Source organism: Ambystoma mexicanum, chromosome 2p (assembly GCF_040938575.1).
Source record: "Ambystoma mexicanum isolate Mex_15411 chromosome 2p, UKY_AmexF1_1, whole genome shotgun sequence".
Taxonomy (NCBI): domain Eukaryota; kingdom Metazoa; phylum Chordata; class Amphibia; order Caudata; family Ambystomatidae; genus Ambystoma; species Ambystoma mexicanum.
This window is the reverse complement of record NC_090923.1, coordinates 1,421,958,986-1,421,973,198: the sequence shown is the minus strand read 5'-3', so window position 1 is coordinate 1,421,973,198 and position 14,213 is coordinate 1,421,958,986. Positions and strand designations below refer to the sequence as shown.

Sequence of the window (14,213 nt, the reverse complement as noted above, 5' to 3'; positions counted from 1 at the left end):
TTTAGTCGGGCTTAGGGCTTCCCGGCAAACTTCGAGAATCGTCAGCTAATAAGAGTTTTTTCATATATCAAATTAGCAAGTTCTTTAGAGTCTTTTAGCAGGTTACCAGAATTGTCGACTCGTCGCAGATGGATAGGTGTGCTGACTGCAATATTTGCCCCTCCTTAGACTCTGACCAATGCTCTCCATTCCGTCCACCATAAGTTAGTTTACCTAGTAAATCTTTTTTTCCAGTTATTCAAATACAGGCACCGTTTGGATTTGAGCACAGTGTAATTTGAATCCCCAGCTCTTCCAGTGAAGCACTCTCATTTAACAACATGTGATAAACTACTAATGATGAAACATTTATTACTGCCATGTTCAGACTGTTATGATCATTTAGTTTCACTTTGGTGATGTCTTTGGTTGATATCAAGGATAATGCAGAAATGTCCTTGAGTAGATATTGCTACGATTCAATACTAGACCTGGACACAGACGGGAGTCAGGAACGTATTCTAGCTTTAGATAAGTCGGTTAGGCCCCTTCAATTTTAGAAGAATTAAAGGACTGAGGACCCTGTAAAGTACACTTGTGCTCAAGGGCATTCACATTTCTTACTGGAATGGGTTTGCATTGACTGGTCTGAGCTTGACGAGTTGGCTAGGTGCTCAGATTTTAATTTGAAGATGTCCTCCATCACGAATTTTGACCTCAAGGTGTTTAAAGTTGTTAAGAAAGGCACATTTTCCCCATTGCTGTCGGCGCTCTGAGCACGGTTACCAACTGAACTTATATCAGATGGATTACTTGTCCGTCTATAAGATGAAACCAGACGACAAGTCTCTTTTGGTCCTGTGAGCATCTCTCTTCCTTGACTCACAACAACAGCTTCCCCGTTCCCTCCACACGTGCGATTGGCTCATAAATGAAGTCCACTTCTAAGAACTTGACAATAAGTCTGAGGGGCATGTTTCATACACTCAGGTTGTTGGTATCCATAAGGTAAACTACCCTCGCTCATTTGGGTTGGTAGGGGATTAAAATTGCCAAGTTCCATCAGGGGCATTGACTTGGGCGTTATAATTTCCTGGCAGAGACAAGTGCAACTGTTTGGGTTCTTGCTTTATTTGATCAAAGTTCGAACCCATTTGGCAGACCATTAGTTCAGAGGGGGTCAACTGTTAAGACGGATTTCTGAACTCTGTCCTGGTGGCGCAGAAGTTCAGAAGGCCAACCTAATTACTTGGAACAGGGTAACCTCTGGACGAGCCAGACCAATCAAGGTAGCGATCGCGGCGGTCAAGACTAGGTCTCAAGAGGGGTGAGGGTGACTGAAAGCCCGCAATGAGCACACAAAGCAAGATCACTTACAAACTACTCCAAACAGGTGTTATATAAAAAATATATACACATTTATTTTAAGGCCTTTAAAACAATGACCGTAGCGAGAAAATCACAATATCACAATGGTAAACCAACACATACCATATCAAAACAATATATATACAAATACGACAGTCGCAAGCGTTATATTCACGAAATGTGTAGTCCACCTGAAAGAGAAAGAAAACAGGCAGTGCGATAATGCTTTAGACTCAATTCGCCTTCAGAGGCACCTAACTAGATGGAAGTCCGAGCCCTGCGAAGAGTGGAGCCTTGTGCTCAAAGTACCTGCACACGCTGGTGCCAACGGGCAAAAGGAGAAGCTCTTCGGAGGAAGTCAGGCAGTTCGGGTTAGTGCACAACAGAAGAAGAACAGGTTCCGCGACTCAAGCGCAGCCTCCACAGTGAGCAGAAGCAGAGCGCGAGTACGGACAAAAGGGTGCTGTTTTTACACAGCGGGGAAAAGCAATGGGCTACTGCAGGAGGGCGACCAGATCCTAGCTATACTACTCACCGGTCCCCGATGCAAGCAGACCCAGGCTTCTCCACGTTAGTTTCAGCAGCTGGCAGGTTCAGAAGAGCCGGGAATGCCTCGTCGTCGTGTAGAGAAAAAAGACGTCCCAATCGAAGAAACCTGCACAGTTTTGTCACCACAGCAGGGCAACGGAGCGGCCGTGTGTATCTGAGCCAAATGTACACTACTCACTTCAGACTTGGGAACGCCAAGTGTACGAAGTGTGTGAGAGTGACAAGGACTCGAGATACTACACAACCTGGCGGCGGTTACAGAGCAGGACTCCCGTGTAAGCTGGTCAGTCAACTGGATGGCCCAGAGACGCTTCCGAAGTCTTACTGGCAGGAGATGATGAAGTCGCCGAGAATAGCTGTTCTTGCTATTCCAAAGTTCGAAGCACCAGTACAGGCCTTCTGGTTCGATCAAAGGAGGAAGGGGTTTCACAGGACGACAGCAGTGCAAGGGAGGAGTCCTTCAGCGGGTCACCAGCGATTCCTCGGTCCAGCCTCTTGGTTGCAGGATACTTGGCTCCTGTATTCCTTCGTTCGTGAGAACTCAGGAGATCGACATGGTAGTGGTGTTTCCAGCCCCCTCTTATCCACGGTTCCCTTCGCGCCAAAACGGAGGGGACCCAATGGGAGATCCGCTCATCAACACTCACACCATTCGTGGACCAATCACGGACCACGGTGGTCCCAGGCATTCACACCACCCTAGACTCTCTGGCACCCAGGATGTGTATTGGGACCAGACATCCCAGCCCACACCCTGGAGGCACACAAAAGACATGTAGAAGCCCGCGAAAGCATCCGTGTTTCGCGGGAAAGTACATGCCCAAATAAGGAAGGCCCCGGGTCGGCTCGACCTGGGGAAGGTGAAGGGAGCAAGACGGTCAGCGGACAGGACAAAGGAGCCTCGTGGTCTGGCCATTTTGGGAGCCAGGCCACCATTTTGGGTGAAGCGCAGAAAACGCGCTTAGAACGCCAAAAGGAGCTCAAAATACAAAGAAACGATCGCTGCCACCATTCCCGTCCCTGAATCACTTACACCGATCAAATACAATCCTAAACAAGTATCTAGGGCCTGTAGAAGGCTAGAGACCCAAGAGAGCTGTAACTTAGCTTACAGTGCCCTCTTGTGTCATGTTGCACTAAAGCCGCAACATGATAAAAGAAACTATGGGAAACAGCGTTCCCCGGTACTGACTGTCTTAAGGGCATGTCAGTTTCCCCGTAAGAAAGGAGCGAAAGCCCAGAGGAGTGCGGCAGAAGGCTGCACTTCTCTGGCAAAGTCAAGAACAAGGTGAAAAACAACAGCAAAAAGTTTAGGGGTTGCCACATGGAAGGAAAATTACCTACAATTACGAAATCTTTCCTAACATCAACCTCTTAGATGTTTTCTCTGCAGATGTCAAATCGATAATTTTCACTTGTGGCAACTACGTCTTCAGATCTTTCTTTCCCGTCTTTTTTGGGGACTTTTTATAGTTCTCAAAACATCATTACAATCTGATCAACATGCAAAAGGGGGTCTTTAAATATCAACCAATTATGTCCTGCGCTTAAGGGGGTGTCGACTGCCGGGTGGAGAATTGGAGAAATCCCCCTGCTCCAATTGAATCTGATGAGAAATCCGGGTTCTAAGAGCCCTTCTCCACCTAAAGACAGCGCCAAATTGAAAAAAAATACTCCACACAAACGAATGGTGAAAAGTAAAAGTTTATTAGAAGTGCCCTATTTGAGACACGTGTTTTGGCGATAACTATGCCTTTATCAATCAGGGCTAATGGATGTGACATTCAATGTTTGTCTCATTAGAAATTGCTGGTTGCTCTGGTCATGGGTTAAATCCCACCTCGCAAGAGGCGAATCTGTCCTCGAGCGTCGGACGGATAAGGCAGATTGATAAAGGCAGAGTTATCGCCGAAACATGTGTCTCAAATAGGGCACTTCTAATACACTTTTACTTTTCACCATTCATTTGTGTGGAGTATTTTTCCAATTTGGCCCTGTCTTTAGGTGGAGAAGGGCTCTTAGAACCCAGATTTCTCATCATTACAATATGGTTTCCGGGTCCCGTTGGTAAGGTTAACAAATTACATGTCGAACTGATAGTAATTTTTTAGGTTGCACACTCCTAGATTTAGGTAAGCACAATTTTGGGAGATTTGAGGCTTTGACAGTCTTTGCTGCCAGTGCCGCTTGCTCCATTGAATGCAGACCATAAAAACTTCTGAGTGCCGGTCTGTGCTTTCTTGAACTGTATTCGTTGCTCACAGATTTTTTGGGGAGGGATTGAGTTTTTTTTAGGCTTAAGCTAGTTTCAACATGACAGTCCCAGACAAGCCTTGTAGATTGGGAGTGGATTTCCTCATCGATGGATTTTGAGTCGTAATGTCGATTATTCTGTGAATCCTTGTGTGTTCGTGATTTCCATACTATTCTGGTCAGGAACATATAAATCCATCATGCTTGCATGGTCTTGCTATGTTTTTAGAACCAAGCCACCCAGCAATTGTGTCACAAGGTGCCGGAGAAGTGGAAGTTTTGTGTTTAACAACTTCAATTTCCGAATGATTTCAAACAGACAATCCGTATGGGCGCTTACTTCTTCCCAGACATTGTCATAAAGGTTGACAAAGGAACTCGGAACAGCATTCAGGCTGAAATGGCAGAAGATGTCAGCCTTATTTGGTCATCTACATCTCTCAGGGTATAATGAAGACGAGAGTTGGAGTTGTTATGTGAAGTGGTTTTAAACGAAGATCCATCATGGTGCGCCTGGATATTTTTGTCTGCATCTAGGATTTCAGCTAAATCAGACGGTGACCCCATAGAAGAGGCACCACAGGTCTGTTGAATGACGCTTTGCCCACCTTCTGCATTAGGCTGGTCTGTGTCAGCTGCATTTGTTACAATAGTGTTAATGAAGTCGATCATACTAAGGTCATGAACATGCGTCCGATCGATAGTAACAGTAGCTCACATGGCTGATAGGAATTTTATTTCAGTGCTGGCAAGAGTTGCAGGAAACAAATCTTTAATACGCAGACCAGCTATGGGCGATGTATGTAAGGGAGCATTCTTTCGTTTCAAGCGGGTGTAGGTTTTTGGACCCTAGCTTGGTATATTTTCAGGGGTTCTTCACAGCTCCCTTTTATTCTGTATATTCACCCAATTCAATTAGGTCCTCACATTGGATCGCTGAGTGATACGGGGTCCTAGGTGCTCTGGGCATTTCAATCTGTACCAGCGAAAAGGCATCTGTGCCTCCTGCAAGGGGACATTTCACAACTGCAGTTTGTAGTAAGGAGGTATCGCCTGTGTTTTTTATTGCCATATTAACGCGGGCCTTTTCAACTGCAATCTCCACTTTTTGACTTCTCAGTCCCAGGCGACTAGCCACGAGAAGAGGAAGGGTGCAAGTTGCTATTGAATTCGTTTGGCAAGCAGGTTTACCAGAAAGTACAGAAGATATGAAACAGTCCCAGGAAGAGCAGCAGTAGTTACCTGGCGGTTAGAACGTACCAGCGAGTTGGCTGTGATGCAGATTTCCTTCACTTGGCCGGCTCTACCCGCCTGCCGTGGACTCCCAGTGACTCATTTTAAGCAGAGCATTTTGCAAACCACTGTCGCAGGGTTCAAGTCCTAAAAAGTAAAGTGGGGGGGGGGGGGGGACTCAACAAACGCAATAGGATGCGACGTCACCAGAAATTAGCATATCAAGGTGAAGTATGCACATTTCATTACATTGGCTTTGCATAACCCCCAAAATTGAACAGGACGAACAGCATTTGCCTTTCATAAAATCAACACACAAACAAAACCAAGACAGGATATTTTCTTCTATAGTGTTTCTGAAAACGTTAAAAGGTGTGCGTGTACTCCAAGAACCAATACAAATGTTTTCACTGGAACTTGCAGTACCGAAATTGGATATTTCACCTTTAGTGGTTTGTGATTTTTCATCAGGTTATATAGTGCAGTGGTGAAGTGTCCGACCTACAAACCCGATGACTGCGGTTTGATCCCCGAGTAATTAATAAATTCAAAGAGGTCATCCAATGGTTCTCTTTTAGTTGGGGGGTCTGAATACACCCTCTGAATAAAGTACATTTGAGCCCTCGACTGTGTGCCCAGCATATGATATCGATTTTTAACAGAGGTGCCCCCCCAGTCCTAGTGAGATTCTTAGCGCATCTATTGCCAACTTCAGCCTGGATTAAAGGACCGACTCGACAATTAAAGGGGCTGTGAAACGGGGTTATCATCTGGTCAGAGAAGCCTTCTGGAAAGTGTCTTTTGCCGGGGGAGGGGAGGGAAGGGGAGGAGCACCATCGGGGTGGGGGGGGGGGTTGGCAGTCTGTAGCCCATCTCCATGAGAAGCTCTTATTCGACTTTCTTAGTTCCAGGGTTTCGAGCGTGCCGCCGAAAAACCACTACCAAACAAAAACAACTGTGCAATGGGGTGCAGCTGCTCTACCGAGAGGCTGCCATCCCTTCACTCACCGATCCTGTATGGTCTCCAGCTTGACCCTCGCAAAAGCACAGACGTTAACAGCAGTCCTTGCCTGCAAAGAGCGCCTTGAGAAGCATAGAATGTTCGGAAGCTGTAGCAGCGCCGTCCATTTCATTCCGTTCTCCTTTGCATCATCCTGACCTGGAAGAGCATTCGTGCGTTCCTTTCCTGGCTCTTGTGGTGAATGAGGAGGAGCTCGGACACTTGCCCCGTTGCTATTTGGCGGGAGATCCTGCAACGATCGTCTTGCAGCAGCAATCCAACTGTCTACCAAGAAGCAGCCGCACACGCCGCCTTTAAAGTTTCCTCCCGAAATGTCTATCGTGAATTCAGCGCCGCCTCTCCAAGCCAATTTTACACAGAGCCCAGTTAGTGTAACTTGCTGTTTTTTTTCCTCAGCATAATTAGAGAAAGGGAGACTTCTGACTTTGGAATACCTAATAGGAGTGCAAAAACATGAAGGACGAAGGAGGAAAAGGAGAGGATTGCATGGAAGCGGCCGCACTAACCGAGCTAGGTGTGGAGGTGGAATGTGCAGGAAGACTATAAACAAACAATAAGTGCTGCAGCAGAAGGACCTCAAGATAAAAAGGGGCGTGGGCAACGGCCGTTAAAGCAGAAGGGGTCACACGACCCTCCTCACGGTTTCCCAGGTGGGAACTGATGCAAAGAGCGTCCCCGAGCGGGAGTGGCCTTTGAAGTCGATGGCACGGTCTAAATATCAGCCCCGTTTCTTGGCCCAGGGCGCGGAGCTAAATAGCTCCGCAGGTGGGCGCATTAAGGGGCCCCACCCGGAAAGCTGCTTCTGAGCCTGCAGGGCAGACATCAGATTTAAGCAGCCTGCTGTGCTGGTGGGCGCTCCTCTGTTATGTGCAGGGGCCGCTGCTTGTAGATGACTGCAATGCGTTCGGTATATGCAAACAAAGGCATGCATATTCCAAACGCAGCGTGTGAGGTGCTCTGGAGTCCCGCACCCTGTGCCCCTCATTCTTTGTGCGGATAGCCGTTCAAGGGGGCAATTTATAAGTGATGGCTCACTTAACACGCCATTGTTTCACATGGTATCTGTTTAACATTTCAGTGTTAAGACCTGAGCATGGGGCATTTTTATTCACAAGGCCAGCAAAAGTATCAGTTAGCTGACCAAACCCATGCATTCTTCACAGAGAATTAGCGTCCCACCAGAAAAGTTTTATTTTTCTTTATGTTTATGTCTTATATATTACATTTTAGTTACATATGGCGCATCCCTAGGATGGTTAACTCTAATTTTGTTGCTTAAGTATTCTAGTGGCTGCTTTGGGACATGGACTAAATTGATCCACTCAGCATCAAAGGTCTTTTAATTGTCTAAATATGCAAGCCACCACCTAGTGCACACACCAGAGCTCAAGTCAATGTCACATGGCATCTTGATTAGGAAAGTAGAGTTCATTGTGTGTCACTGTGCAGATAGTAGTCCATGGCAAATCAATGCAGAGATATATTTGCAGCAATGATTTGAGCGCTGCATAAGTCACCACCCAGTTGGTTAGTGGAGTCTATGTGGTGCTCCCTTGTGTGGACTGTTTTGTGTATGAGACTCTGAGGAGCATGCCATACTGTGCACACACTTAAACACATAAGGCAATCAAAAAAGTTGCCTCAAGGTGTACATCTACTAGGCCAAACACCCTTTCTACACTGCCACACCATGATTTTCACTAGCTGCAGGTCAGCACTAGTAAGATATGCTAATGCCAGCTCTGTTAGATAAACCATGGAACTGCCCTTTTTAGCCAAAATAACGCCCAAGGCCTGCGTAATAGTGACAAGGGAGTGACTGCGGAACTGTGGACCCTTTACCATGCATCAGAAGCCGGTTTGGTTTAAAACGCTTCTTCAGCTCATTACTGGTCAGGATAAAGTTTGAAAGGGGTACATTCCTTTCTGTGTAGCCTTTCTGTGCATTGTTTATTGGATCTCTCTTGTGCGGTGTCCTGCCCTATCGGTAGATCTAATCCCCTAAAGATGTTTCTGTATTGGGGAAGGGCATGCCCACACTGAGACCCATCTCTTCCTCCTCTAAAATTCTTCAGAAGCAAGAAGCAAAAGAGCCCTTGTACCCCATTCGAGTGGCTGATGTTGCAGCCATTTTATAATTCCATCCTAAAACGTAAGCTGTCCAAATAAGCATGTATGGTTCAGGGTTGCAAACATTTTAATGTTAGGGTGAGTATTGTGAACGTGATGTGAGCACCAAGCCATGCATCAGTTATGCATTTAGAGATTCACTCATTTTATCACAGATTTGTTTATCAAATGTATAAATCTCTGATCACTGTACTAGTCCTGAAATGCTCCGTTTCAAAAAAGGTAGCAGGCACTCCTCTCCAGAAAGAACATGGCATGATAACCTGTTCTGAGATGAGTGTTTGGAGGACACGCTTTTTGCTCACTGTACCTTTCACAGATGGGAAATAACCTTTTGCATATCAGTCTTTGTCCCGCCCACATGGGCAGTCCAGCACCGAAATGCTATGGCAATTCCTCTCTGAACAAGAGTACCAACAGCAACCTCGTACACGTGTTTCAGCCTTGTTGGGCCTCATCAGTGAGGTGAAGCTGTGCCTCTCTGAGCACAGTGAGCGGGAAGTCCACGTCTGGTTGCCCACGGGAAAGTCGGGATGACCAACCCCAAGTTCCTTCCAAATATTTCAAAAGGTAGCAGGCGCTCCTCTCCAGAAAGAACATGGCATGATAACCTGTTCTGAGATGAGAGTTTGCAGGACACGCTTTTTGCTCACTGTACCTTTCACAGATGGGAAATATCCATTTGCATATCAGTCTTTGTCCCGCCCACATGGGGCAGTCCGCCCTAAGTTACCTGGGGGCAACCAGACGTGGACTCCCTGCTCACTGTGCTCAGAGAGGCACAGCTTCACCTCACTGATGAGGCCCAACAAGGCTGAAACACGTGTATGGGTTTGCTGTTGGTACTCTTGTTCAGAGAGGAATTGCCATAGCATTTCGGTGCGGGACAAAGACTGATATGCAAATGGTTATTTCCCATCTGTGAAAGGTGTGTGCTGCAACCTCTCATCTCAGAACATGTTATCATCCCATGTTCTTTCTGGAGAGGAGCGCCTGCTACCTTTTTTTTTTAAAATGCTCTGTGATTTAATGCAAAGCATACATGAATCCTGATTAGTGCAATTTGTCCCCTTCCCCACTCTCAGAGAGGTATTTTGAAAGAGTAGAATAAGAATGTACCAAACTGTCCATCTTGGAATGATAACCGTCTATCAGAAAATAATTCATATGGTTAGTCTAGGATTGCCCCTTGAGAAATACAATGAGGTGGTAAGGATAGAACACCTGCAACACAGGGCCAGGCCAGTGGGCCCTCAGATCCCGACAGGGTGGTCACTCTGTAGTGTCAGTATGGACAGTTTGGAACTGCATTCAGCCAAAGCCTTCCCTAAGAGCAGGTGACCAAAACCATTTACTTGGACAGCAAGAGCTGTATTTTCACATTACAATTCTTCTGTAAAGAACCTGAATTCATTTATATAGCAATTATTTATTCATATTGAGGAGGGATTTTGTCACACGACAGAGGTGTAGTTTGGGAAGGACGTACATGACGGAGGTGTAGTTTGGGAAGGACGTGTGCCCGTCAAGGGGGGGAGGGTGCGCATTCTGATGTTTCGCCCTGGACACCAAGTTGGCTAGAAACTGCCCTGCTAAATATAATTGTTCAATACTTGTAAAACATCTTTTTTTTTTTTTTTTAAAAAAAAGGTTTTACTTGTAAAACTTCATCTGCCTCCAACGTTTCTGCACATCCAGACTTCTGGGTGTGTGTCTTTGGACGGTACTGCCTTTAGCCCCAGTGTGACGAATGCACTTCTTGCTATGCATAAGGGAGTCTACGTGAAGGCAGGGGACGCACCGAGCAAAGGGAGGCCTGGGTGGATGCTGCTGTAGTCGCATCGCCCACCCGACCACGGGAGGCCCCCTGCTTCCGCCCCCTTTTTAAGAACAGATGCTGAACTCCCAGACAGGATGACTCTAGGGAACAGGAAAAGGGGGGTGGATGAAAGGGGGGGCACCAAGGTGGGGGCAGGGAAGGAAGGCTGGCCCATCCCACAAAGGTGCTCTACAAGTACAGCACCAGCAGGTAGACACCCTCTGATTTTCCAGGACAGGACAGTGAGGTCGAAGGAAAGACCAAAAAAAAAAAAAAAGACCAGGCGTGGCGGGATAAGGAGGGAAGTGTGGGTGAGGGGCAGGGAACTGGCCGGCTCCTTGTAGTACGGACTCTTAGAGCCTTGTGTTTGGCATATACCCTGCATCCACTTGCCTTCACGGCCCATACTTAGACCACGCCTCCAAGAGCCCCCCTTCGATTTAGCCTCACACTTAAAGCACTGCAAGTAGGACATGCACCGCTAACAATTGAATCACTATTTGTATTATGAACAACTGTAGTTGCTCTACCAGTTGTCCCTCTTTGAGTGGTGCGTGAAGAAGTAGCCCCTTTGAACACGTCAAGACTGAGAAAGCAAATTTGATGCCTACGATCACTTAACCACCCCATGAACTAGTGCCAGCTTTTGATTTTCAGTTAAGGGGAGATTTTTTTTAAACTTAGACTGCCTGAATCCTTAACCCTAATGCTGTAAAGGTTAGAACAATGCACCGACAAGTTGTAAAATGATTGGTTAAAACATGAGATTCTATTGTAAGGTGTCTAAAGTGGACTAGCATGATGCTTTGTTTTTCATTCAGGAGACTATTGCGAACAAGCCAATCTAAATGTAAAACAGTTAGTTGAAATTACAACTATCACAGGGAATATTCCCGTCTGATAAACTCATCCATGATGGTTCCCATGTGCAAAAAGGGCAGTATATCAGAATTCCAATTTTAAATCAAGAAATGCTAACAACCCAAAATCTGCCCAAAAGAGGGGAGTGAGGTAGGCCCCAATATATGCCCAATCAAGCCCCAGCCTCAGAGCCGTTGGCACTAATGTGCTGTGATTTGATATAAAGCATAGGCCTGCCCGCTGAGAACGGAAACTTGTGTCACACTAAACCAATCCAGAGTTTTAATCGATACCTACATAAAGCAGTAGAATCATCAACCATGGGGTAGAAAATAGTCTAAAGCACCCGTGGGGGTGCTTAAATTATAACCGTCATAGAATGCAGTAAGGGGGTTAATAGCTGCAGGTTTTCATGAACAGACAGCAAGCAGGAAGCTAAAACACGAAAGGACAGCTCAAAAGCTACTAATCACTATAAAATGAGGGTACTAATGTAGAGGAAACTGGGATAAAAATGCAATAAGGTGATACGAAAGTTGCAAGATACTGCAAGAGGCTCGAGGGAACGGATGGCCTGAAGGCACCAGCAGACCCTGTAATGTGTGCCAAATCACTTCTTGGATCTCTGCATGGGTTATTGATTAGTTTTCTATTTTCTCATGATTTGTGTCTGTGTAAACGTCTGAAGACAGTTTCTGCACCATGAAGGGCCACCATGCACATGTACACAGTCCCTGCATCTGCCCCTCCTCATTCACATTCCCTTACCTCCTCCGATCTCACTACATCCTCCCACCACTCCACTCTACCACCATCTTTCCACATCCCTCCCTCTCTTCCCCCTCCCTCTCTCCATCGCTCAAATGCTTAATTTTGCTTCCCTTTGATACTTCATCTGTCCAATTCACACTCCCTCAGCTTCCCTCCCTCATTTCTCCACACATTACCTTCCCAATCCCTCTCACATTCGTTACTTCCTTGCTCACGACCTACCAAACCGTTTCCCATGCACTTTCTCCCCCCACCATACCCTACCATTCCCCCACATATCTATCTGTAGCCCACTCCCTGCCTTTCTCTCGCTCCAGGTCTCACCTAACTCCCGCTTACCTTTCACCCCTCTCCTTCTCTCTATATTTCCCTCTCTTCCAGTCCTCTGAACCTCTGGTAGTACACTACGTTCCACGTCAGGTGCATCAATGTGCTGAGCTATCTTATTGAGTTGGAATAAGTGGCCTCTGGTTCAAAACAGCCATGGACATGTGACTCCAGGAGCAGTGGGGGCCGACCCAGCAATTAAGAGACAAAAAGCAGCAAAATCAGGGAGGAGGGGGGCCAGGGGAATGGGAGGCAGATGAAAGAAAAAGGGAGAGTTGACAGGAGAGATATCTGGGGGATATTTTTCAGAATGAGTCAGGAATGAAAGAATGGAAATAAAGTGAAATGCAAAAAGTCAAAGAAAGAAAAATTAACAAATTACAGAGAAAAAAAAGCAAGACAAAGCAAAAGGAGAATAACGAGCACGGTGTGACTGCTGTCCCCACAATCAAGGCCGAGGTAATGAGGCGGCCTTCCCACTTTGATGTCAGCAGCACTTGCTAGTTTTGCAAGATGCCTGCCAACACTTCACCTATACTGAACACAGCAGGAGAGGAGCCATCAGCCCTGCAGTACCAAGGAAGGTGTAGATAGTCAGCTTGCTTGCCTTTGCTCAATCTGGGTGTTATTTTCGTTTTTGGTTGTATTTGCAACGATCCCCCATGCAAGTACTTGTATAATCTCCACGGGGCAAAATGACACCCCTGTCCCCCCTTGCCCAGTGGGCTCGGCGCACAAGGCTGCCGAAGGCAAGAAAAAGGAGGCAGCCAGAGAAGAGTTGTAGCAAAGCTCTCGAGTGAGGAGGAATGCCTGCACCAGAGAGCAGTGCAGCACAGTTTTGGAAGTTGCATTGGTGCTGACAAATGTAAGGAGTCAATGCATAGTAACAGTGTGGTCATTATGGCTCAAATATTTCAGGAATACTGCGTATTATTGCTAAGAAGCAAAATTCAATTAGTACCGAATTGCACATTGGCAGCTTTGGTCTAGATACTCCCAACGTGCACTACAGAGCCACTGATAAAATGAGAGAAAACCTCAAAATAAGACAGACTCACAAAGGATAGTGTATCATTTACTTTAAGGAAAATGTAGTGACTGTCATGACTAGGACTCATTACCCGGTACAGCTAATCTAGTACTAGGAGGTCAGTGAAAATGTAACTAAGAAACACCATGGTATGCAGGGAAACTGACTGAAGAATTGATTAGTCTGGCTGCATAGGGGAACCTGGATGTCCTTTACCAATCGCGGTTCCCTCTACGACTGGGGGTTTCTTTCCTGAACCCAGAGGTGGGGCTACAGGACATTCTTTAACCAGACGAGTTTTGGACCTACAGTACATACCAAGACCCAACGTCCGGCGTCTAGGCCCACGAGCGATGCCCAACTGCATTGGTTCCTCCATCTCCATCGAGGGGGATGGCGATTGTGAGGGTTCTGGAATACTCCAGACCATACTCCCCTTCCTACGCTCGGAACGACGTTCTTGCAATCGGTAGTCCATTTGCATGGTGAGAGTAATCATCTCAGCAAAGTCGACTGCTCTGGGTACCCGAGAGACCTCATCCTTCAAATCCTCGGAGAGTCCACATCTGAATATCGTAATCAAGGCGTCATCTGGCCACAGTACCGGCGGCCATTTGTTTGAATTGGGTAATATATGCAAGTAAATCCATGGTCTTTTGCTTAAATTCCAGCAACTGTTCCTGGGTTGAGACCGTAATCTTTTGACGGCCAAACATAGATCGAAGACTATTGATAAATGCGGGATAGGAGTCCAAAATGGGGTTATTTGTAGTCATCAGTGGTGTGGCCCAGGCGAGTGCTGCTCAAGTGTGAAATCAGATGTCCGACCATGTCGGTCAGTTGAGAAGTAAGCAACTTTAAAAAGGTGAATT

General features: G+C 46.4%; 1 protein-coding gene across 8 annotated transcripts in view; it reads right to left on the bottom strand.

The window, feature by feature from the left end:
- LOC138567574 (zinc finger protein 250-like) overlaps positions 1 to 14,213 on the bottom strand; it is a 312,546-nt gene that overhangs the window by 200,981 nt on the left and 97,352 nt on the right. For 2 of the 8 annotated variants that reach the window (XM_069645932.1, XM_069645933.1), the window contains exon 1: positions 6,391 to 6,729. The exons of the other annotated variants lie outside the window; for them this stretch is intronic. The gene's annotated coding sequence lies outside the window, so the exon portion shown is untranslated. Of the gene's footprint in view, positions 1 to 6,390; positions 6,730 to 14,213 lie in introns of those variants that run through there. 8 annotated transcript variants of the gene reach the window in all.